Below are 26,310 nucleotides of genomic sequence, written 5' to 3'. Positions count from 1 at the left end.
AGGGTGGAGCACTCATGAATGGGATTAGTACCCTTATAAACGAGACCTCAGAGAGCTCTCTTGCTCTCTCTCTCTGCCGTGTGAGGCAAGAAACAAGAAAATGGCCATCTACAACCTGGAAGAGGGCACTCACTAGAACTTGTCCAAACTGGCACTCTGATGTCAGACTTCCAGCCTCCAGAACTGTGAGAAATAAATTTCTGTTGTTTATAAGTCACCGAGTCTATGGTATTCTGTTACAGTAGCCTGAACGAAGACACCCTTTGATCCCATAATTGCACTCCTAGGAATCATATCCAAGAGGATAATCAGAGAGGCTCTTTTATTTTGAGAGACAGGGTAAGTCAGAGAAAGAAGAAAAAGGAAGAAGAGGAAAAAAAATTTTATAATTCCCAACGTGGACACTGCATTTTCCATTTACTTGGCCTCAAGAGTAAAGGTATGGCATTTTTGAAACAAGAGGTGAAGCCTTTGGAGGAAGTCATGTGTTCATTTCTCACTGAAAAGGTAAAGTTTTCAGTTCATGCTGCCAGAGCCTTTTCCAGTATCCAACACATGGCCACACTTGGTTCACACATAGTAGTCCCTCACAGATAGGATAAAATCAGTTGACTGGACCCATGACCTAATTGTCAGAGATGGTCCATTAAATTCTTATGCTCTCTCTCATCTACAGCTGGTAAGAATGTAAACTGAAACACCCTCTCAAAGGGCAGAGTGGCCATCTGGATCCAGAGACTTAAATGTGTGCCTTCTCTTTGATCTCCTGAGTCCATTACTAGGAATGCGACCCAAGGAAATCATCTGAAAACCAGACAAGGATTTAGGTTGCAGAACATTCTTTAAGTTTCTCATGTTGACAAAATTTAGCAAACAACTTCAATGTGGGATACTGGAGCAATTGTTAAATAAGCTGTGGTTCAGCCATTTGGTGGATTATGAAGTAGAGAATAATAAAAACCCCATCTCTCACATATGTTTTATGGCCTGGGTAAATGCTCACAATAAAACATTAAATAAAAAAGCAAGACTCAAAACTGTAACACTCTTAAACCAATTTTTCTAAAGAATAAAAATTAGATGTTATTTTGTCTTTACACATATGCATATCAAAGACCATAAGGAAATACCAAATGCTAACTAACAAATGAAAATGCCATCTTTGGCTGCTAGAATTATTTTTTTTCTTCTTTATACTTTATATTTTCCAAATGAACATATATTTTTTTCATCAGAAGAAGAAAACATAATTTTTTCAATGAATGAATTTTAAAATCTATGTTCACCTTCCAGGATATCGGTTTGTGCTATCTATAACAGTCAAGTCATCCCAGAGAAGTGACAAATCATGAAAGCACAACAAAACAGAAAATTCTAAAGAATAAGATGAAACACATTCCAAAGTATAACTCCAGTCACTCCCAGGAGGCTTTTCCTTACATTTAGCCCACTCCCTCCCATTGTAATTTAGAATCATTTAACTTGCCTTGTAATCTCATCACTAGTCTTTGAATCCCTAGGGTATCACACGGTGCCTGACACAGAGGAATCACTCAGTAAATGCTTATTTAATCTCAAGAGCAACCATCCAGTGGACTATGGAAGCCATGGTTTCATTATTCCCTCAAATGTTCTTATCCCTCTTCTAGCAACAGTCCCCCTTTGCTTTGGCTAACTCATGCTCCCTCCTCACCACTGAGGTGAGGCTGTCTGTCATTCACAGCCTCCTGACCAGACACAGGGACAGTTCAAGAAGTGGGGATATGGACCAAGCAGGGGCAAAGTCCTTCCCTAAAATCAACATGGGGGTATTGAGGGACAGAAGCACTCCCCCCCAACACACCACAGAGGCCAAGGTGCAAGAAGGTGCCTAGAGCATTGGGGGGCCACCTTCTCCACATGAAAAGCCATATTATAAAGCCATATCGGCAGGAGGACAAAAGGAGGCTGACAAGAAGGGGGAAGGAGGGCTGCGAGATGAACAGAGACAAGGCAAGGGCTGCAGAATGATGTCCAGGTCAAGAGGAGCAGAGACCATGACAGCAGAGAGAAAGAGAGTTCTTGAAGCCTTGAAACCCCAGTTCCAGCCCTGATGACCCCATTCCTACAATTTAGCCTCAATTCTTTCCTTCCTAGAAATGGTGAGACAATAAATTCCCGTTTTTCTTAGGCTAACTTGGTTTAGGTATCTGTATGTGCAACCAAAACTGTCCTAACTTCTTGATGTCTCTAATAACTATAAACATGAAATATTAAGTTAGAATCCTTAAGAAATATTGCATAGAAAAAAAGCACTGCTTTGTTTCTGAGAGACTAGGGAAAGACCATGCCTGATAAACTTACTTATTAGAATAGCTGAAAACACTTGAGAAGTTGCCAAGCTGATTGATACTGATGATAAAGTTGGCAATAAAAATCTCTTGTAAAAAATTTGAATGTGAGGAAAGCTTATAGGATTAGAATATAAAAATATATATATTTATTGAAGGGTGGCATTAATACTAGCACATTAGGTTAAAATGGGACTTCTAAAAGGTAGATTCTCTACTCAATTAGTAAGAAGACTATTTAACATGCTCACCATTAAAGAACAAACTGAAAACTCATTTCATCTCAAGGTCCCACCTTCTCTCAAGTTAGCACATAAAGGGCCCATACGAGACACATACATGTCAGTCACAATTCTTCCATGATTTCACCTAAAACAGATCATGATTTTCACAGATACATGACTAGGGGATGGTCTTGGGTCAACTGAGAAAGCTGTAATTAAAAAAAGAAAAAAAAGTGAGGGGATATTCTGACAGGCAGCAGCTCCGGTGTGCATTATATATACATTGGAACATTTTGCCTAAGTGTTATTAATGACCCATAAACCATAAGATGAAATACGAAACCATGAGCAAGACACCTGAAGCTAATGGAGCCTTGTAAATCAGAAGGCAGTGCCTGAAGGAGACTGAGAACTAAAAACACATATTAAAAATCCAGATCACATGAGGCACCAGACCAAAGAAGCCATCTAAACAATAATTAGAATCTAAGTTCACTTAAGTTAGGGCTTACTTGAAAACTATATCTGAGGATAGAAAAACAATCTTGCCTCTATACTCTGCTGTGAGCCATCCTTTCATTCATTCATTTGCTGAATGAACACGCAAGGTTTGCAGCTGTGCACCAAGGGGATAAACAGGGTGAGTGGGCCTCAGCCCTCATGGAGCTTACAGTTTCAAAGTAATTAAAACGCACTGGGTATTTTTAAAATAGTAAGATTAAGCAATTCAAGCGACTTCATTGAAGCTGGGCTCTGAAGGGGAAGAGATGCTAGTTAGATGACAAAGAGTGAGGGGAGAGAATCTCAGACAAAAGAACACCAAGTGCAAAATCCCTGAGGAGAGGAGTAGGGTGTATAAAAGGTACTTAGAGAAGACTAGGAAAGAGAGACAGCACCGTGCTATGGGTAAGAGCACGGACTCTAGCGCCAGTGGACCTGTTTGAATCCTACCTCCACCTGACATTTATTAACTGGGTGACCCTGAGTAAGTTACTTAACCTCTCTGTGCTTCCTATTTAAAATAGGAATAATAATTTCTACACAATGGAATTATTAGAATAGCGTCTGGCACATGGAAAGGCGTTTAGACAGTATTGTGGTTGGAATACAAAGAAAAGGGGAGAGTAGCATGAGGCTGGGTCCAAATCACACAGGGTATTGATGAGAAGAAACACGAGCAGACTAGGTCTTTTTAAAAGATCCCACTGACAGTTATCAGGACAACTGATGAGGGTGTGGTGATGAATGAAGATGTACCAGCCAGCCAGTAAGAAAGTTTCTGTGGTATGCGACTGAAAAAGAAGAAAAGATCAGTGGGGATAGTGTTGAGGCCTTGGAAAATGTTTATATGACATTATTATTCTACGTGTTTAAGATTTCAATTTTGTCACTAATGAAAAAAAAAGAAACTTCATAGAAAAGCCAGATACTAACACATGAATCTTTATTACTCTAACTCCTACTAGAAAAACACATGATTATTTTATAACCTCAGAATTTGAATAGGGGCATGAGAGGTATGGTCAAGGCATAGCCTTGTGACATTTGAGAAAAACAAATATGAATAGACAAATACTTGAGGCAAAGTCTCAGCACTAGGACCAGCAGAGCCTGGCCTTAATAGTACATAAGCCAAAGAGGACTAAGAAGTGCTTCAAGCTCCCAGATACCTGCATTTTCTTCCATGTGTTTTCTTCCTGGAAAAATAAGCTCTTTCTTTAAAGAAATGACTGCCAACAGGCATGACCCACATTTGTAGGCAGGAAGGCACGGGTGCACTGTGCCAAACCACAGTTCCCACACTCTGGCTACCAGGTAAACCCCAGCCTTTCAATGTAGAGGTAAGAGCTCAGGTTATGCGTAAAACAGATAGCTAGTGGGAAGCAGCCGCATAGCATAGGGAGGTCAGCTCAGTGCTTTGTGACCACCTAGAGGGGTGGGATAGGGAGGGTGGGAGGGAGGGAGACTCAAGAGGGAAGAGATATGGGCACATATGTATATGTACAACTGATTCACTTTGTTATAAAGCAGAAACTAACACACCATTGTAAAGCAATTATACTCCAATAAAGATGTAAAAATAATAATAATAATAACCTCACCCATTTAAAAAAAAAAAAGAGCTCAGGTTATGGAGTCAAGGAGCTCAGACCCAGGTTTGGGTCCTAGCTCTACCACAGACTAGTTATGTGACCCTAAGTAAATGACTTAATCTCTCTTTGATCCTCAGGACCCTCATCTGCAAAACGGAGAAAGCAATTTCACTTGTCCCTAAGGATTGTTGTGAAGATGACTTGATATATTATTTATAAAGCACTTCTCATATGGAGTAAGCACTTAATAAATGGCAGTTATGATTATTATCTCTGTGTGGTTCCTGCAATGCCACCAAAATTGGGGATTAGAAGAGGCAGAGAAAGAAAACACTGCTGGTAAATTGGTCACCTGTTTTGAAAAACTGGCACATAGACTAATGGTGAAGATATACCTACCCCACACGCCACTACTTCTACTCCTAAGTGTACACCCAACTGAAGCACATCCCACGTGCACCAAGAGACAAGAACAATAAAGTTCACAGGAGTATCATTCATAATAGCCCAAAACTGGAAACAACCCAAATGTCCAGCAACAATAGAATGGAAAAATAAATGATGAAATGATGGTACCTTTATATGACAAAATACCACATGGTGCCAAAAAATGAAAAACAGGGCTATACTCAACGAAAGGGATGAATTTCTCAAATCCAATGCTGAATGAAAGAAGCCAGACACAAGAGAGTAAGACTAGATGATTCCATTAGTATAAACTTCAAAAACAATCAAATTAGCTCTAGTGTTGAAAGATGCATACTTGGGGGGTAGAAGAATAAATAAAAGAGATTACCATGAAGTCAGGGTAATGGCTGGCTTTGGGGGGAAGTCAGGGGTTGTGACTGAGAAGGAGAACACGGAGGCTTCTGAGGTTTTGTTTCTGGACCGGGATGATGGTTATATGTATGTGATACTGATTCATTAAGCTATATATTTAGGTTTTGTACACTTTCTGTCTGTATATTTGTGATATTTCACAATAATTGAAAAACTAAATATTCTGCCTGCCCCATCTAATCCAGGCCCTCTTTTCAGGAGTGTCAGAAGATTGAGGAATGTGGTCTATGTAGTTAGCTCTGCCTTTCCAAACCCCCTGTCTCCTTGAGCCAAAATCCTAGTGGGGGGGCTTCTCTGGTGGCGCAGTGGTTGAGAGTCCGCCTGCAGATGCAGGGGACGCGGGTTTGTGCCCCGGTCCGGGAAGATCCCACATGCCGCGGAGCGGCTGGGCCCGTGAGCCATGGCCACTGGGCCTGCGCGTCCGGAGCCTGTGCTCCGCAACAGGAGAGGCCACAACAGTGAGAGGCCCGCGTACAGGAAAAAAAAAAAAAAAAAATCCTAGTGGAGGCTGACAGGAAGGGAGGATACAGGAGAGATGAGGAGGTGGGCCCACCACCTATGACTGTCTAGACAGAACTGCCTAACCTTGCATTCTGGTTAAGGGATACTCGTGAAGTCAGCCCCTGTCTTGTATCATATCATTTTTGAGATATGATAAAAAAAAAATGAAGAAAAGTGAATGAAGAAGCTTATAATTAGCACAGGCAAGAAATGAGGGACACAAAGAGAAATGCCACATGGACTATTCATTCAACATGCACAAAGTGCCAGGACACAGTGATCATTCCAGGGATGACCTAGGAAGGACCAAAGTCCTTCCCCCAAATCCCACAGGGATACTGGGGACGAGAAGCACTTTTCTCCCTGAGGCTGCCAAGCTACAAGGATGAGTCTGGAGGGACTCCTCTGGTGGTTCAGTGGTTAAGAATCCGCCTTCCAATGCAGGGGACTCAGGTTCGATCCCCGGTCGGGGAACTAAGATCCCACATGCTGTGGGGCAGCTAAGCCTGAGTGCCACAACTACAGAGCCCACGTGCTCTAGAGCCCACGCAACGCAACTAGAGAGAAGCCCGCACGCCCCAACGAAAAGATCCCGCGTGCTGCAACTAAGACCTGATGCAGCCATAAGTAAGTAAATAAATACTTAAACAGACCAAAAAAAAAGGGGGATGAGTCTTCTGGAGGCCACTTTCCCCAGCCATGCGGAGGAACCCGTGTCTACATGGAGGACAAAACATGGCTGACAGAAGAGGGAAGGAGAGCTGAGAGTTGGAGAGAGACAAGGCAAGGGCCTGAGAACAGTGCCTTAGGACAAGAGGAGCAGAGGCCAGTGAAGGCAGAAAGAGGCTTTGCAAGCCTTGAGTCCCCAGTTCTACCTCTGGTGCCCCGATTTCTGCAACTTAGCCTCGATTCTGTCCTTCCCACCTATGGTGAGACAATATACGTCAGATCTTGTGCTCAATTCTAATAACAGAAAGGTAAATAATATGCAGGACCTTCTCTTAAGGATGTGACCATTTAATTAGGAAAACAGACATTCCAACAGATAGCTGCACAGCATTACAGGAGTGCACGGAGGTAGAACACCTTCACCAGACTGGAGAAGGAGAGGGAATTGACCAGACTAGAGAAGGAGAGGGAAGGCTACCTGTGAGCTGAGCCCTACTGAATAATTTGGATTCATTAGGAAAAACAGAGGAGAAAGGGTGGTCAAGGCAACAGGGGTGAGGGGCAGTTCAAACAAAGGGAGGAAGGTAAGAAAAGGAACTGGTACCACCGGGGCAATTAAGAGCACTCTGGTGTTGCTGGAGTGACGTGTGGTTGGCAGGAGAACTCAGGGAGCCTGGTCATAAAGGAGCTGAGAGTCACTTAGAGAAAGGAGTCTGGACTTTGTCATGTAGGCAGAGAGAGCCTTGAAAAGCTTTAATCATGGGAACAATGATTAAACATGGGATTTAACGTTTAAACCCCAACATGGGGTCCACTTTCCCTTTTAGAAAGAACGAGGATATGTTTTCTAAGTCTATGCAGCAGGAATCTCTCTCTCGCACTCCCTCTCTCTCTCCCTCCGTCCCCCCCAGCCCCACTTCCTCCTGCTCCTGCCCAACACCCTGATTCTCTAAAACTCCCATCAGCACAGACATGTTCATTTCTTATGATGTAAATAATAAGAACAGCATCAGCTAATGACAAGAGCAACAGATCAGCTGTCCTGAGAGCTGGGTTCTAATCCTGCCCCACCACTATCAGGCCTTGTGACCCAGGGTGAGCCACCCATGCCTTCCACCCCATCTTCTCCACAGACAAAATAAGGATTAGGAGATCACTTAGATACCTCAGAGGGCTGTTGTGAGAAATGTGATAAAGTAGGTCAAAAATCACATCCCCAGCATTGCTGAACCTGCCAAAGGACTGTAGTACAAGTAGCATCCTTATGCAAAATAGCATCACACAGCATAGTTTATTTGTTCTCTTATTAATTAAAAGTAGATAAATTCTATGATGTGGCAAATCTATATAAACAAGGCATCCAAATTTTATTTAAAGTAAATTAACAAGAATTTCTCATACCTGTACGTGTCTGGTATTATATTTGAGGTAATCTGTTTGTATTTGGTTTTTTCTCTAATAAGGTCAGCATTAAATACTACCACTACGAAGATATATTTTATTAGATACCTAATATTTAGCTCTAAATGAAATAAAGAAAACCATGTTAAAATATGGTGAAAACACAAGGCTTAAAAAAAGAACACAGATACGCCGACAATGTTTCCTACAGGTGATAAGACACTGGTACCTCAGCAGGGTATCAAAATCCCTGAGGAAAAATCAAATGTTTCCTGAAATTCGGTAGCAGTATTGTCTCTAAGATGAAGCTGCATGAATCTAGTGAAAGAATCACTGAAATCTGGGGTTTTTTTAATCTAACTAATTTACAGAGCGTATTTTTTGAGCACTATTAATTGCCTTGTGGCAAGTTTTCTTTTAATGGCACAAATAATAGTCTGACAATTGCCCACAAGGTGGCACCAAACTCATGCCCAGAAAACAACCAGGGGAATTTTTTTTAATTGTAAAGCAGACGTTCCAAATACTCAACAGACAGCTTCCTTTATAGCTTATCCTCAACGAGCCAGATTAATAGATATTAGCTTCCTCTTCTCCCTATATGATACAAAAGTTAAAACCTATTGCCACCTATAAGAAAACTTTAAAAGTAGACAGACCTGTTCTACTTCTGTGCAGAATTTTCAACAGAAAAAAGAAAAAGTATGTAAGTCCTAAAAATAAATGTCCCACTTCTTGGGGGGAAAAATCCTGAAACTAATTTAACATACTGAATGGCACCCAGAAGTTGATCATTCTTTCCTTTGTTTTAAATTTTATTTGATTGAGCTTAGATGAGCGGATGTAAATCTTTAAAGAACTGAATGTTATTTAAAAATTGAAACAGTTGCAATTAATACTTAATGTAACAGGTCATGGTTATTTTTAAAGAATGAGATCTATTCTTGAAGACCTTCTCTTTCCTACCCCTCTCCACCCTCTTCCATCTTATAAAGGCTGTTCTAAGGTTAACTGGTCCAGACCAGCATAGAGCTCTTGGAACCTATACTAAAAGTCATTCTGGGAACAGACACAATGCATCACTGTTGGGTTAGGGGATATTTCTGCCAATTAAAAACACTGCACTGAGCCTGAGACCCTGGGAGCTGAGCCTTCCATTTTGAAAAAGCAGAGGTTGTACAGAGCTTTAGATTATCCTCAAAGAGCCAGCTTCCTGTTAGCATGAAAAGAGGAAGCTACCTGTTAGGAACAGAACACCCACCACAGATAAGAGTGACCATCTGTGAAGGGTTTGTGCCATGAGCTCATCAACCTTTTACCAAAAAAAAAGTTAAAAGAACAAGGTAGATACATCCCATTCTAAGACTACCAAGCTACTTTTCATCAAGCAGCATCCCACTGGGCATGCCTGAGAAGCTTCTCCAATCCTGTTAGCAATCCTGAGTCATTTGTTCAGCCTCTGGAACATTGCTCCACCAAGGAAACACTCTTGATTGCAATCCCTTGGTTTCTATATATTTGCGATTCCTAAAAATATAAGGTAAACTTCATGTTCACTTATTTATGTTTCCTAAGCAAGGCATCTCACACCCCTAGACCACATGCATGTGATTTGAGAGCTCAGGGACAAGGTATTCTAGAAGGTTTGTGAAGGTACTGTCTGTAGGTGGCTCTGTCCACCAAGCCAGACACTCCCAAAGGCTGGCTGGAGAGGCAGGGTGGCAACAGGAAGCAAGGGTGTGATCGTGTTAACAAGGATCTTAGTGCCTGCTCATTTGACACTGCATTCTGCAAACCTGCAGTGCTGACCCTGCCGCTATGCCTCTTTCTGCACATGAGGAATACAGAACTCTAGCATCTCAGAACACGACTCTCTTCCGAGTAGTATACGTGCGCGGCAATCTGGCTGACATTTTACCTCAAATGTCCCAGACTATTTTTAAAATGCTGCAACAAGCCCTTTCTTACCCTGATTTTTAAACTGACAATACTACTTATTGGCATCACAGAATGGGGAACATATTCATACAATAAAATACTATAATAACAAAGCGTGTATCACTTCTCTTAATTCACCAAGCCATGCAAGGACTGTAAGACTTTAACAGGGGAATAGCATGATGGAGTAATGCAGCTTTGGTTAAAATAGGTAGAAAACTACCATTCAATAGACATTTTCCACGTGCCAACTACCGTGCTGGGCATGTGTCAGTCTCCTTTTAAAAATGGATTTCATAACTGCAAACTTCCAAAGGGCCCATGACAAATCCTTGAGCGTGCCCTTCTGTAGCATTCAACACACGTTTACCACTGGGCTGTGCCAAGCACCACGATGGACACAGGTTAAGTGGCCCCGATCCCTGCTCTCAGAGGACTTACACCCTAGAAGGGGAGGGGAAGCAATACAAGGCTTCTGTGACGTGTGTATCAGGTACTGCCAAGGGGGGGCCATTACTCACCCGTGTATTCTAGATCCCACCTTTATTAGAACAATCCAACCGAAGGAAGAGGAATAAAATGAAATACAAAACTGAATACACTGGAATGGAGAAAAATCATTAAGAATCTGAGAAATGATTTTCCATGGGATGACGAAGTGATCTCTCATATGAGGATTCTCTTTTAGCTCACCAAGGAAAAATAAATTCTCTAAGCAAGGGGGCATTTACTTCGACGAAGTTTGCGCCCCTCAGCCTGTCTTTGCCTGATCTCCTCTCTGCCCCAATGCAGGCCCTGGGCTGAGCACATCCCTTCCTTTAGAAGCACTATCAGGCCACATCAAGCTTTCCCCCCCTCATATACCATGTGCTCTTTCTCCCTCCAGCAGGCTCATTCTGATTTGTCCTTAAGGAACCACCTCCTTTATGCAGCCTTCCAAGCTCCACTCCCCCCACCACACACACATCAGACTGTGTGGGTTAGAAGTTCCATGGCCAACATTTCCCCACTAGGCTGTAAATGAGGGCAGGGATTTGTCCTTGAGGGCAGGGATTTTGTCCTGCTAGTTATTGGGTCCCCAATGCCTGCAACATGATAATCACTTAATAGATAATTATCAAATGATAGAATTTTAATTTTTAGATAACTTGACTTTCTCCCACAAAAGACTAAGCTCATAAAGGACCAAAAGTGTCCAGCTTCCAGAAAGTGCACCAGAAACGTTCACTAAATAAACAGCAAACCTTAGGTCACAAGACAGAGTTGTCTAAATTAAATTATTGTTCCTTATTGTATAGTGGGGTTTTTTTAATAATAAATTTTCTGATTCTGAAGAACCTACGGGCAGGACAAGAATAAATATGCAGACATAAGAGAATGGACTTGAGGACGGGGGTGGGGGGAAGGGTAAGCTGGAACCAAGTGAGAGAGTGGCATGGACATATATACACTACCAAATGTAAAACAGATAGCTAGTGAGAAGCAGCCGCATAGCACAGGGAGATCAGCTCAGAGCTTTGTGTCCACCTAGAGGGGTGGGATAGGGAGGGTGGGAGGGAGACACAAGAGGGAAGAGATATGGGGATATATGCATATGTATAGCTGATTCACTTTGTTATACAGCAGAAGCTAACACACCATTTTAAAGCAATTGTACTGCAATAAAGATGTTAATAATAATAATAATAAATTTTCTTCCTTCACAAAGTCTTGTCCTCATTAGCTTTGCAGATTCTGTTGTTTGCATTCAGATGCCACAGTGAAGAATTCAGTAACAACAAAGAAAGGATTACTTATTTCAATAATCCTATCTGTTGATATTTAACATTCTTTTTTCCCCAAAGAATACAATACGTGATCCCTGGCTCCTAACTCAGCTGAGCCGGTGTTCCTAGGACTTGTCAGAGCAAACAGGCAGAGAGAGGCAGGTGGATACTTCAAATATCATGTAAAACGAAATAACCTTTTACATTTGTAAAATAAACGCCATTTCATTGCTCATATCTCCTGGATAAAGTAGCAAAAAGAAAACACAAAACAAACATAAGGAAAGGACCCAGCGTCTTGCAGAATGTTTAATAACTTAGGTTAAGCTGGCCACTTGAGCCTCTGAACACAATCAGGCCTCCACTGCTCAGGCCAACAGCCATTCCCTGGTTCTCCCTTCTTCTCTCCTTCTCCACCCTCTCTGATTAGCACACCGAGGAAACCTGACAGCAACACACCTTCCTATGGCCTGCTGAGCACAAAGCTCACAATTACTGTAACCAAATGCCCTAATGTCTGCTTCCAATAAATGCCTGCAGCATCGCTCAGAATGAAAACCCAGGAGCTTCTCCCAGCTCCACTCCTCCACCTCACTCCCTGCACACCAAGAAGTGGCAAGGACAAAAATACCATCCTTCAACAAAAGGTGGGCCCTGACACCAATACACAATGCATTTACTATGAAAATGGATTTAAGTTATTCCCTCAGTCACTTTTTTCCTGTTATCAAGCCAACCCCTCCCATCATCAACCCCAAGCAAATAAGAAATTGGGATTGGAGCATTTTCACTAATGGAACATCAGTTCCACGGTGCCCTTGTGACGGTGGGTCATTCACTCAACAATGACTGAGTGCCTACTATGTGCCAAAGGTTATCATGCTCTACCTTCTACTCATCTGTTAGGTGTTTCAAAGACAGGGACACGAATTCCCAGTTCTAAGCACGGTGACTGTTATAGACGTGAAGAGATGTACAACAAACCTTCACTGAATGTGTCAACAAAGTCCTCAAGGGATGTGTCAATGAAAAGCCACATACTACCCAAAGTGCTCTTCTCAAGGCCACTAACAGCACCAAGCCGCACAGCAAGGATCCAGCTTACCTTCTCTGAAAACAATGAAGTCTGAATAGAGGTTTGCCTTTAATGGGTTTTGTTCAATTATTCATTCAGCAGCTTTTATTGAACATCTATTTATTCCACCCCCTGGAGACACACACTGAGAAAGAGAGGCGCAGTCCAGCTCTTGTCGAGCTTACAGTTTAGCTAGAAGGGCAAGCATCTAGCCAAACATTGCCCAGAAAAAGTTGTAGGGGTTATGAAAGTAAAATACACGTGCTCTGGTTCAACTGAGGCAGGAAAATGGAAACAACTGGTTTGTGGAAACAATCATTTGTGTGGTAAAAGAGAAAATGGCATTGGGGGACTGCGGAGGTGAGGGAGGGTTGTCTAGTTCAAAAACAATGTGGCATTTATACAAAAAGGAAGACTGCAGGCTTGGGGAGAGAAAGAGAACAATAAAGAAAACTGCAGAAAGTAGCAGAGGGCTCAGCTGGAAGGTTCCGCAGTGAACTTTTGTGTCAGAGTGGTAAAAGGGCATCAGAGCAGTACTAAGACTTCCACTGTCTTAGATAACCTATTCCCCACACGCACGCCCACACTTTGGAATACTATGAGATAGTAGAGCAAACACAGGTGTGTAATTGGTAAGCATAAGTCATGGAGTACGGTGGCTCTGAGTGGCCTCTGGGAAGCTGGGAGCCATGAATCACTTCCCACTCTGCCTGTTGCCTGTGCCAGGCCAAGGGGAGAAAGAAAGTGACCTCATACAGCTTTCAAAGTCTGGCTCTCCTTATTATTTGGAGATCTACCCCTCACCCCATAGAGGGAGGCCAAAACCATCCCAAAGGGACGTCACCCCAGAGGAAGAATCACTGGGCCATAGGATACGAATATTTTTGAGGTTTCTGAAACATTTTGTCCATTTCATTTTGGCTTCTTATGTTACTAAAAATCTCTACGGAATAGAATTCAGTGTAACACTTTGAATAAAGAAGATATATGCATATTAAAAGAGCTACCCAGGGGCTTCCCTGGTGGCGCAGTGGTTGGGAGTCCACCTGCCGATGCAGGGGACGCGGGTTCATGCCCCGGTCCGGGAGGATCCCACATGCCGCGGGGCGGCTGGGCCTGTAGGCCATGGCCGCTGAGCCTGTGCGTCCGGAGCCTGTGCATCCGGAGCCTGTGCTCTGCGGTGGTGAGAGGCCCGCGTACTGAAAAAAAAAAAAAAGAGCTACCCTTTCTGAATTTGCTAACAAGATTTTCAGAGACTAAAATGTGGTCTCCATAGCTGTGTCAGTAGTTTTTAAACTTCTACTTGCTAACTAGAACATTTTTTTTTAATATTTATTTATTTGGTTGCATCAGGTCTTAGTTGCAGCACCTGGGCTCCTTAGTTGTGGCAGGCAGGCTCCTTAGTTGCAGCTTTCCAGCTCCTTAGTTACGGCCTGTGGGCTCCTTAGTTGTGGCAGGCAGGCTTCTTAGTTGCAGCTCACCAGCTCCTTAGTTGTGACATGCAAACTCTTAGCTGCAGCATGCATGTTGGATCTAGTTCCCGGACCAGGGATCAAACCCAGGCCCCCTGCATTGGGAATGCAAAGTCTTAACTGCCACGGAAGTCCCCTAACTAGAATATTTTAAAAACTGGTATCGGCCAATATTAACATTCCTCATCCTTTCATAAGACTATGACAATAATTCTTCACTGATATTTGATACTGATATTGATTAAAATGTATTTTAGTCACCTAAGCCTATGTTGAAAAATAAAGTCTTTGATTCAAAAAGTGCATGCCATCCTCCCCTCAGAAAGAATGACGGTAGTCTTAGTAATGTTTGTTATTAAACTTAAATTATTTTTGCCCTATATTTATTTTATAAAAATAATTATTCCTTATTTTACAGTAACAGTAAATCATTCATCAACAATTACAATGATCCAAGTGCTAGATATTCTGCTAATTACTTGGGCCAAAGAGGAAACAAAATTCAGAAGCTGCCCTCAAGAAGATGACCATCTAGTAAAGAGAACCAGACATGCAAGCAATTGTACTTAATATGTTAGTTTATGTAAGCAAGTGTGTACAAACAACAAAGAGAATATTAGGAAAGGAATATCTAAGTGCATCTAGGAAATTCAGAAAGGGCTTATAGAGGAGGTAACTCTTAAGCTAAAACTTAGACTTAAAAGAGAGACGGACAGGCAGACAAAAAGAAAGGTCTTTCTAGGCACAGGACATTAAAGGGAGTTCAGTAAGGACAGCAAACACGGAGGATGTGCTGGGAGACTGGGAAGACTGTGGAGAAGCTTGCCCACCATGCTGAGGAGTTTGCTTTCTCTCAGGGCCAGCAAAGAATGCATGAAAATTTTTGAGAATCGAAGGGACATGATCCAATTTAAGTTTCCTATATGAAATGGGGTAGACTGGAATAAGATTATAAAAAGAATGAGTAGTTAGAAAATAATAGTCCAGGTGAGAGGTTATACACCCTGAAATAAGACAACAGTGGTGGGCATCAGTAGAGAGGTATAATACAAATGGTATTAAGGAAATAGAAGCTAAGGGACCTGATAATTGACTGGATATTGACAGCAAGGGAAGATAGAAAATAAAAAGATGATTTCTGGGTTTCTGGCAGGTAAATTTATAGCTGTGCCATCCTATGTATGAGCTAAGGAGAGGCAGCAGACATGAAGAGGAAGAGAGTAACTTTTGGTTGAACACTGTATTGATCAGCCTAGATTAAAATAAACTATAGTAACTGACAATCCCCAAATCTCAGTGATTTAAACAACAAAGACGAAATTCTCATTCATGCTACATGTCTATTGTACTTCAACAGACCTCCCTCTGGGGCGCATCTGAAACACTGCTCAATTCAAAAGCAGGACAAAGGAGTGCTAAAGATTCATACCATGCCCTGGCAATTAAAATACTTTGGCCCAGAAGTGGGACACATCACTTCCACTCACAATCTACTGGCCAGAAATAGACATATGACTGTGCCTAAATTCAAGAGGGCAGAGGAGTTGATCCTCCTAGATGTAGCCCAAAATAGCCCAGAAGCAGAGGAGAACTAGATATCTGTGGTCATCAGGAATGTCCATCAAAGACATGTTAGGTCTGAAGCATCTGACATGAAGTAGGACAACTTCGGCATGCCCTCTGAAGGCCATTATATGTGCAGGCTAGAGCTCAGGAAAAGTATCAGGGTGGGAGACACAGACCAAGGAGCTACAAGGATAAATGTGAAAATTCTAGTCCTCAGGGCATCTATGTAAAAATGAATGGCCAAGGTTAACTGCTTTGCCCACAGTCACAGAGCAGCATGAATGTGGTGGCACCAGGCCTCCAGGTGTCTGACTCCAAACTCAACATTCTTTCTGAAGATGCCTCTAGTGGAATGTCTTATTTGGACAGGCTCTGTTCAAGCAGCAATTATCTGTTCAAGAAAGATGGCATTATCTTAATTTTACCAGCAAGTCCAAAAAATTGCCCATATGTGTCCATTCTCTCAGAAAGCCAAGGTAAATTTTGGCGGCACTCACTCACACTTGGACAATGCCTTCATTTTTTTTTTTTCACATAAAGATCCAACCTGTGTGTTTGGTTTTTACAGTGTGAGAGTTACCTTTCTAAACTTATGTGTCATAGTCCTCTGTTTTAAATCAGAACTAAAGAAAGACTGAAATTTACACTACAGAAGGAGTCTGCAAACTTTTTCTGCTAAACAAATGGGCATGGCTGTATTCCAATAAAATTTGACTTATAAAAACAGCCAGCTAACCGTATTTGGCTCACAAGCTATAGTTTGCTAACCCCTTCACTAAAGGACAAACTTAATTAAAAACGATACTACTTTGGGGTATATTATAAAGAAATCAGTAATTAGGGAATTCCCTTGCGTGCCAGTGGTTAGCACTCTGCACTTCCACTTCAGGGGGCAGGAGTTGGATCCCTGGTTGGGGAACTAGGATCTCGCATGCCACTCAGTACAGACAGAAAAGAAAAAAAGAAAAAAAAAGAAAAAGAAATCAGTAATTTGGAAACTAGTATTGCACAAGATGGAAATCTAGTGATCACAAGAACTCCAGATTACAAACCCACCTAAATTATATTTATAAAATTAGAACCATGGATTTTTGTGTAGTGCTTGTGAAGCCCTCCACAGTTCAGTCTCAAAGTTCTATACTGGTTAAAGAGACACTGAGCCTGTTATTAAGCTACTACCTCTCAGCTCCAAACACATCCTTCCATACCATCTCTATGATGCTAGGGCTGGGGCTCTGTGAACACCTTGTTAGCTGCTGCCTGTTAGGCTCTGACCACAGAGGGCACTGGATGGAAGCTAGGAGGCTGGAAGAGGGAGGTGTGGCTTGTTCCTTTCTGTCTGTAACCTATTGGCTTCCTGCTCCTGTGGATGGCCTAGCCCTGCTTCTTCACTCCAGCAGCTGCACTTCCTTCCTGTGACAGCTGCTGGCTGAATCCAGTTAGCAGTCTTTCTGGAAGCACAGTTCCAGCCTGCCTCCTCCTCAGGTCCAGGTCCTAGCCCCCTGCCCCTCACCTGAGCTCAGAGACTCCATAACACCAACCAGGTAGTACCATCTCTCAGAGGTCTGGGTACCAGGCCCTCAGCTTCCCTCCTCCGAGCTCAGAGGCCTCAGCACCAGACATTATCTTGGAGATGGGAGTTCAGCCCCACAGGGCCCCTCCACCAAGCTTCTGAACTTCAATAATCTCAATCCTAGGAGTGGCAAATGCCGCCTGTGGTTGCTACTTCTGTGATCCCATAGTGTTCTCTTGTTGTCTTTTCAGTTCTTTAATATCTGGTTGATATTTTTTATATTAAATTCTCTGTTAAAATATTTCATGTAATTTCTGTCTCCTGACTCAACCCTAACTGATACACAGTCAGGCAATTTCAAAAGAACTCTAATCCTCAATTTTTTTTTCTCGAGCACTATGAAGCAGATACATAATTCTGAACTTTACTAAAATCCCATCTGCTGCTCTCAAATACTACAGCTGCTCCCATGCCTGACTCCTCAAGAGTCTCCTCTCCCCCTGAAATTCCTTCCACCCTTAGCTTTTCAATCTAGTCTCTTTTGTCTTCCTCCCCAACTCCTTTCCTCCTAATTCTCCAACACAAAATCCCAAGAACCAGTCTGCCAAAAAGGATGAGTCTCAGAAGGTGACAGAGCTGAGGCACTTGGGCTCCTTTCCTCATGCCAGAGGTTACAAACTGAAATGCCCACCATGGGAAGGTGGGACATAGGTGAGAAGGTGGCCACGCATAAGAACTCTGGGACTCCAATGTCATCACCGTCTAAGTACAGTTATGCAAATATGCAAATTGGAAGTTGTGGTGCCAGTGGCGGCTGCAAAGTGTGTGCCTGTCTACATATCAGAGCCTCAATTTTTCAAGGGAGGTCAAAAAATCAAGATTTTTTACGTGAAATCTCCGAGTTTTTAAACATGGCTCTTTTTCATTCTGTGCAGGTTAACTGAAACTTGCCTAATCCTGCCTGCATGCCCTGTTTGCTAGCACTGCACAATGCTAGCATCAAACGCATTAGACATATTCCATTTTTTGTCAAAGATTTGATGATTAAAACTACTTTTAATAGTAACCTACAGAGCTCTGAATTACAACAGCAAACCAAAAATAGGATTCCTTTCCCTGCCACTTTTCAAAGTTACCACCAAAATGAAAGAAAGCAAGAAAGAGTTGAGTAACAGAAGATACTACCTGATTTAAACCCTCACCTCAGAAAATCTGGGATTCAACTTTGAAAAAAATTAACAGAAGAAAATAGCCTCTAAAGCAACGCTTTTAAAGTTTATTTTAGAAGGTGGTAGTGCTACATTATTTTTTAAGTAATATTTACAGAACAGTTTGTTCTAGAGTTCTAAATGACACAAACAGAGTAGGCCTGGTATACATATGCCAAAATGGTGACAATGAAATTAGAGCTTGATCCAGTGGTAAATTACCCTCTGCTCATCCCACCAACACCTAAGGCTCTGAAATGGAGAAGGCATCATTTGAGTAAGTCGGCCACTTGGGTACACATAAGGGCACACACCCACTTACCTCCCAAACCCCCCATGTACAATTACCCAGTCTGCAAGAAAAAGACACACTGGCTCTATAATTATCATATGTGAACTAAAAAAGCATGCCATTTTAAAAGCTTAGCTACATTTCCCAGCCACACTTTACCAGCCTCAGAGCAAACTCCAAAGCAGTATGATGTCTGCTGCCTGGAATGTCTAACAGCACAGAGCAATGTGAAGTCCATCTGCTGGGGGACAAAGCGATGTCAGTAATGCCAAAGTGGGGATGCGGGGCAGAAGGGGTTAATTTCTCATTCCTTATTCCAACATGTCCCTGTGTGTTATTCCTACAGAAGGAAAACATTACAATTTCCCATGGCCAACTTATTTTGCTCCACCTCCACAAGTACTTATTGTCAACTGCAATAAGAACTAGCCCATCTAAAACCCACAACCTTACTCTCCAAAAGCCAGAAAGGAGCCATAAGAGGACTCTACAGAGTTCACGTGGTTGGCACAAAGGCCATGCCCTAAAGACTCCTTGGAGAACTACTGTATCTTCGGTCCATTCACTCTTTCTTGACACAAAATTCTAATTAGCCTGTTTGATTTTCAAAGTTTACAGATCAGACTCAGGAAATTTCAGTATAGAGACAAATCAAAGGCACTTGGGGACCTCAAAAGGCCATATATATTGTGAAATGCCAGAGCACATGGTGAAGATACCAAATGTTGAAGAGAAGGGGAGATGTGTTAAAGAATTGAAGAGGAGCGCATGAGTCCATCTCAAAAAGTGGGCCTTAAAAAGACAGTGTAATTGATTAAAAGGCTGGAAGAGACTGGAGGCAAGTAAGAGAGGAGAAGACAGAAACAGACAATATGCTCAGAGCAATAGGAAAAGAACCAACATGAAACAGCTCAGAGGGGCAAAATAACATGATTCTCACAGCTGTTAGAGAAGCATCTGATGTTTATTGTGGACTTCAGCATGTAGGCTCAATGTCTAGTACTTCACCTGCTTTATCTTATTCAACCCTTTCAACAACCCTGTGAGCTGGGTATTATGTCCATTTTATAGATGAAGCTATAGGCTCGGAGAGTTTAAGCCCAAGGTTACTTGGCGAGGAAAGGGCATACCCAGATTCGAATTCCAGGTCTGCCTAGTTCCAAAGGCTCTCTTGGGGAGGAGAAGAAGGAGAGGGGAAGAGAGAAAAGAAAAAGGATACCATTTAGTATGCAAGGTACCCACCATGCCCCTGACTCTCTGCACTCTGCATCTACCACAGCTCTATGAGGGAACATGTCTCTCTAGCACAGCATCTGGCCCAGGTCTGTACTCTCTGTATCTAATGAATGAGCACATGAGTCTTTCCATAGTACAATTCTATAATGTAGGTGTTGTTATTCTCATTGAACAGTTGAAGAAACCACTATTCTTTAAAGCATTTGGTCTAAAAGAGAAGAAAGAAAACTTTCCCAGTGAAAGATAAAACCAAGGGTTATCTTGACAGGCCAAATGACTGCCCTTGTCAAAACAACTGATGGAATACTGGGAAGGAAAATAAAGCAGAACTACGAGGGGATGTAAAATAACAGACATTTTGTACTATTTCTCTTTCTTTCCTTTAATATTTGAGATAACATAACTTGCAGTAAGATCAGCAAAGGAAACAGGTCTCTTTGCAACAAAATTTCATTTATAGACCAAATTCCTGAAAAGTTTACCTATGACAATTGATGCAGGGCATCGTCACTTGAAAGAAGGGAAAGAAAGAGAGAAAGAGAGATTCAGAGACAGAGAGAGACAAAAAGAAAATAAAACTAACAACCCAGAAAACTACGCAGCTCATCACGTGTTCTCTTCCAAATTCTGCAGAATCACACTTAACGTGACAGATGTGAAGAGGGAAGGAGGCTCACACTCAGAAAGGCAGGAGAACTATTCTGGGGAGGTTTGTTAGAACAGGTGGCAACGTGCCTGGAGAACTAGTGCACAGACATAGCTTTGGCATATACATTCATTCATTCATTCATTCATGGATACATGCATGCATGCAACAAATAATTACCACATCCTGACTATGAGCCTGACTCATCAACAGTAGCTGAAGATCCTGCGGGGAGCCAGACATAGTCCCTACCCTTAAAAAGCTCATAATCTGCTGGAAATGTTCAGGCAAGTAACAAGTCAATTAATTCTACCCATAATGGGGTGCAGCTTAGGGATTCTAGGAACTCAGCCTAGGGGAGCAAGGGCTGAGGAAGGCTGCTCAGAAGTGGCATGTGATTCTTGAAGGGAGGAGGGATAACCAAGGAAAGAAGTAGAAGGAGGGCTGGAGAGGTTATCAGGGATACGACTTTGCATACCATGGTGAGATCTTTATATTTTATCCTGAAGAAAATTGAACGTCATTCAATGTTCATTATTAGGGGAATCACATGTCCAGATTGGCATTAAAAAATAATAATGTGGAGAAAATACAGATAACAGAATGGAAAGAGGTTTAGATTGGAGGAGAGGAGGTAAGTCATGAGACTACTACAGTTGTTCAGGCTGGAAATATGGAAACCTAAACTAAGGTTGAGATGGGGAGAATGAAAAGGAGGGAACTGAGTCAGGAGATGCTTGAGGGGAAAGAATCAATAAGAACTGGGGACTAATTTGGACAGGGGTTATGAAGAGTCAAGGATGACCTCAAAGTGTGTGATTTGGTTGTGGTGGGGTTGGGATGCTGGAAACATTCCCTAAAAAAGGGACACAGGATAAAACTGGGGGAAGGTGACAAGTTCAGACTTGGACGTATTGAGTTTAAACTGTCTGTGTCTGGTTAGAGCTCCTCGTCATCTGTGCCTCTATAGCCTACTCACTGAGTTATCTATTGCTACATAATAATATTAGCACAAATTTAGTAGCTTCAAGAAACACATATTTATCTCACAGTTTCTGTGGGTCAGGGGTCCAGGTATATCTAAGCTGGTTCCTCTGCAAGGCTGCAATCAATCTGTCAGCCAGGGCTGGGTTCTCCTCTGAAGCTCAGCTGGGAGAGACTCCATTTCTTAGCTTATATGACTGTTTGGAGCATTCAGTTCATTGTTGACTGGTGTCCACCCTAGGCTCCTTGCCACAAAGCCCTTTCCATAGGCAGCTAACAACATGGCAGCTTTCTTCTTTAAATCTAGCAAGAATGAGTATCTCCTTGAAACACAGGCATTACAACCTTATGTAACATATTCACATACATACCATCACCTTTGCTGTGTTTTATTGGTTAGAATAAAGTCACAGGTCTTCCCCTCCCTGCCTCATTCAAGGGCAGAGGATCACACTAAGCCTGAATCCAGGAGGTAAGGGTCATGGAGGCCACCTTAGAGTCTATCCACCACAGTCATTTTCATCTGATCTCCAAAAGTTGGAAACACCTGGACCTTCTTTCTTATCTCCTACAGCCCATGGCCTAAGCAACTAGTTACTGAGTGGTATTCAACTATAGATTCATGACCCATCCATCCCTCTCAATTCAATCTCTTCCATGAAATATTTCCAAGGAGGCTCTCCCCTCTGCTCCTTCCCCACCCCATTCTGGTCTGATAGCATTTAAAATCTAAACTAACAGTTTCCAAAATCTGAGGGTCAAAAAACTGCATACCCCTCAAAAGAAATAATAATAGCTACCATTTATTAAATGCTTGCTATGTATCACTCACTATACTGGAAACCATATATGCAATATCTCATTCAATCCTCAAAATGATACCAAGTGAAGTGCAAATATTATTTGTATTTTACAGATGGGAAAATGGAGACACAGAAAGGACAAGGCACTTACCCAAAGTCATACAGCTAATTAAGTGGTGGGTACTGGGCATTCTGACTGCAGAGCCCACACTCAAAGCCACACCAGCCACTTAAACATAACCACTTGCATTTTTAGGATCCTCTGAGTGAGAAAATAAAAAATAACCGAAAGCCACTTTGAGTTCAATAAATATATTTATAGTTTTTTCCCATGATAGAATACATAAATATCTGTGAAACACAGTACCTACATGTGCAAATGTTTATTCCCCCTACAGGTAATGAGGATTAGCAACCAACTGCAGAGCCTCACAGAACTTCCCCACACAAGTCCTCAGCTGGGCACCAGCGGCCCCTGTCACATTCTTTTGGTACTGGGATTATAACCTGTATCAGCGGTTCTCAACGAGCAGTGATTCTGCCATCCTGGGCACACTTGGCAATGTCTAGAGACACTTCTGATGGTCATGACTAGGGAGCGGGTACTGTTGGAACCTAGTGTATGAAGGCCAGGGACGCTGCTAAACTTCTTATAATGCGCTGGGCAGTCCCTACAAGAAATTATCCAGCTCAGAGTGTTAATGATGTCAAGTTTGAGAAACCCTAATGTATATCAACATAAAGTTCACTCGTTGTTTTATGTGTATGTCCTAAGTCTCCAAGATAAACCTACATGCAATCAGAGCCCCAAATACCTGAGCTCCTTTCCCAACCTACACCTAAATTCCAAACAGGACGAGTGTCGAAGAGATAGGAATTGAAGTTTATTTCAAAGATGGAGTAGGCTTTATTTCTGCAAGAGTAATTTATTCAATGATTAACACATTTCCTCCAAACTAAGAGCTTCTCCTTTGAATTTACTAAAGTCTAATTTACTTCTGGAATTAATAGAGCCTTACCCAGAGCAGCCTCTGGCACCTGTATATTTGAATTAGCAAACAATTCCCTGATTTAGAAAAATCAGATAAATGAAACAATATGCAAGATGGAGACAAACAGACCCAGAAGCATCATCAAATGCCAAGGACTGGAAGGTGTTTATTTCCTCAAGCAACCATTCACCCCTTAAATGTTTGAAAGGCAAGGACATGCAAATGAACTACCTTCCAAAAATGATTCTTTTTATTTTTTAATCACAAATCATTGTGAAGGAAGACAACAAGATTGTTCTAAAGCATGTCAGATGTATTTGCTGAATGATGAAGAGTCCTCTTTTTTGTTAACAAATGTAGGAGTTGTGTGTATACTAAGCAGAAAATACATTATAATTCTAAGAAGGAGAAGGAACCATTATTCTATTTTTCAAGATAAAGAAATCTAAACCTGTACTCCAGACAATGAGTCAAAGGACCATCCCAACAAATTTTCTACCAAGTAGGAAATGGCCATGCTGTGTATTTCCATGCCTCTGTGAGCCAATCTCAGGGTACAGTCTGGCTCCTCTTTTGCTCTCAAATAAATAGAAAACAAGTCCATTGAATCCCAAAATAACTTAAAACCTTTGGGGCCACGCCCACACTGCTGAGAAGACTCCAAAATTGTTCCATCTGCTCTAGCACTGTACTTACCACAGGGGAGCTGATGAATCAGACTGGACAGGACCACGTGGGTCTCTGAAATTCCTCAGGAGCATCTTGATTACACCCAATCAGTGAGGCCATACACAGAAGCCCAGTGAATCAGAAACCCAGCACAGTCAGCAGGGCTGGAAAACCAAGGCCATTAGTTCCTGCTGTTTCCCACCTCTTAAAGAATCAAATCCAAGCTGATTGTGAAAGACAATGGCCACTTTGTACAATCAACCACAGATTATTTTTAATGGGGGCAGGAGAGATTCAAAGCAGTGGGGGACTCCAAAATCACTAATCATCACATTTGGAATTTTCTGAAGGTTACTGTTTGAAACAACAGATCTAATTTCTCAAATATAATTTTCCTAGGCACATGCCTGAGTACATGCCAAACAGTATCAGCAAACAGCAATACAAGTACATACCAAGTCCTGGGGTAAAGTGGCCTGGGGTTTAAGTTCATCTGAGCATTAGCCTGGTTCTGCAGGGGTTGGTGAACTCATATGAGTGGACTGAGCCCTTGGCTAGGATCTGGTTTGGAGTCTGAGTAGGCATCTAGTTGGCATATGTCTACACCCCTTCATTCATTCCACCTACAATTAGCTGAGCATTTACTCACACATAGGGCCTTTATTCTGACTTTTCCTTCCTTTTCTGATGTCTGCTCACTCAGATTCTATACTTACCACTTTGAAGAGACAGAAAACATTCCAGATAACTAAAGATCAAAGGTCATTTCAGAAGACCCGATTTCATATTCCATTGTTAAACTTGAATAAGCCATTACATTCAGTGGAATGAATGATCTAAGGGATCAAATACATCATGTCCCACAATGTCATTTTTTTTTAATTATAAATAAATATTGCAAGCACCAAGGAAATCACTTCCCAGAGCCCATTTCATTTATAGTCCCTACTCCAAGTGTGCCTGATTCTACTCTGAAGCACCAACCTGCCATATTAAACCATGCCATCCATATAAAGTTTCCTCCTCCATAAGACTTCTTCTGCCCTAATTCTGCAAATAATGGATAAAGACAAGCCCGGACGCTGGCTGAGGAGAGAAAAGGGGAAAATGGATCCTGATTACAAAAGAATATGTCATCCAGTGGAGCAAACGTGAGTTTCAGAGCCAGAAATGTAGTTTACTATCGGAGTGACCTTGAACCTCACTAATCCTCAAGTTCCTCATCTAGAACATACGAACAAAATGGCTATGGCACAGGTTCTTGATAAATGAAACAATATTTCTAACGCAACTGGCCCAAACACCAGACCTACCCTCTTCTCTTTTTCTCTTATGTGAGGATTTTATTTTTAAAACACATGAAACAAGGACTTCCCTGGTAGCGCAGTGGTTAAGAATCTGCCTACCAATGTAGGGGACACGGGTTCGATCCTTGTTCCGGGAAGATCCCACATGCCACGGAGCAACTAAGCCCGTGCGCCACAACTACTGAGCCTGTGCTTTAAAACCCGCGAGCTACCACTACTGAGCCCATGTGCCACAACTACTGAAGCCCACGCACATAGAGCCAGTGCTCCACAACAAGAGAAACCACTGCAATGAGAAGCCCGCGCACCGCAATGAAGAGTAGCGCCCGCTCAACGCAACTAGAGAAAGCCCACGCACAGCAACGCAGACCCAACGCAGCCAAAAATAAAATAAATTAATTTAAAAAAGAAAACACATAAAACAGATTAACTGTCATCGTAGCTGTTGTTTTACTTTTAATACACATTCTTTTAAACTTCCAAATTAGCATAAGGTAAAAGAGTTACTGTGACAAATTTAAACTGGAATTATCTAAAGTGGTGGTCTTCCCAGATTTTTTTTTAGGTCCACAGTCAAGAGTATGAAATACTTGATAGATTAAAAGCATATTTCAATCTAGCTTACATAGTCAGTGTGGGTAACATAATACAACGAACACCTAGTGCTAGTTACGGCCAGACATAGCTTGGTTTCCAAAAGGTAACTACACCCTTAAATGTGCAGTAGATGCCCAGTCTGGCTGGTGGCTTAGGCCATGGGAACTAAAGACTTGGTTCACATCTCA

General features: G+C 42.0%; 2 protein-coding genes across 2 annotated transcripts in view; both read right to left on the bottom strand.

Annotated features, from left to right (window-relative positions):
* ERC2 (ELKS/RAB6-interacting/CAST family member 2) overlaps positions 1-26,310 on the bottom strand; it is a gene marked incomplete at both ends in the record, with an annotated part of 834,864 nt that overhangs the window by 733,303 nt on the left and 75,251 nt on the right. The window lies entirely within an intron of this gene.
* ARF4 (ARF GTPase 4) overlaps positions 5,844-26,310 on the bottom strand; it is a 1,077,785-nt gene continuing 1,057,318 nt past the window's right edge. Inside the window, exon 7 of the transcript XR_014326549.1 lies at positions 5,844-5,985. The gene's annotated coding sequence lies outside the window, so the exon portion shown is untranslated. The remainder of the gene's footprint in view (positions 5,986-26,310) is intronic.

This window comes from Leucopleurus acutus (genome assembly GCF_964270905.1).
Source record: "Leucopleurus acutus genome assembly, chromosome: 10".
Classification (NCBI taxonomy): domain Eukaryota; kingdom Metazoa; phylum Chordata; class Mammalia; order Artiodactyla; family Delphinidae; genus Leucopleurus; species Leucopleurus acutus.
The sequence above is the reverse complement of the archived record's forward strand: the minus strand, read 5'-3'. Positions and strand labels throughout refer to the sequence as shown.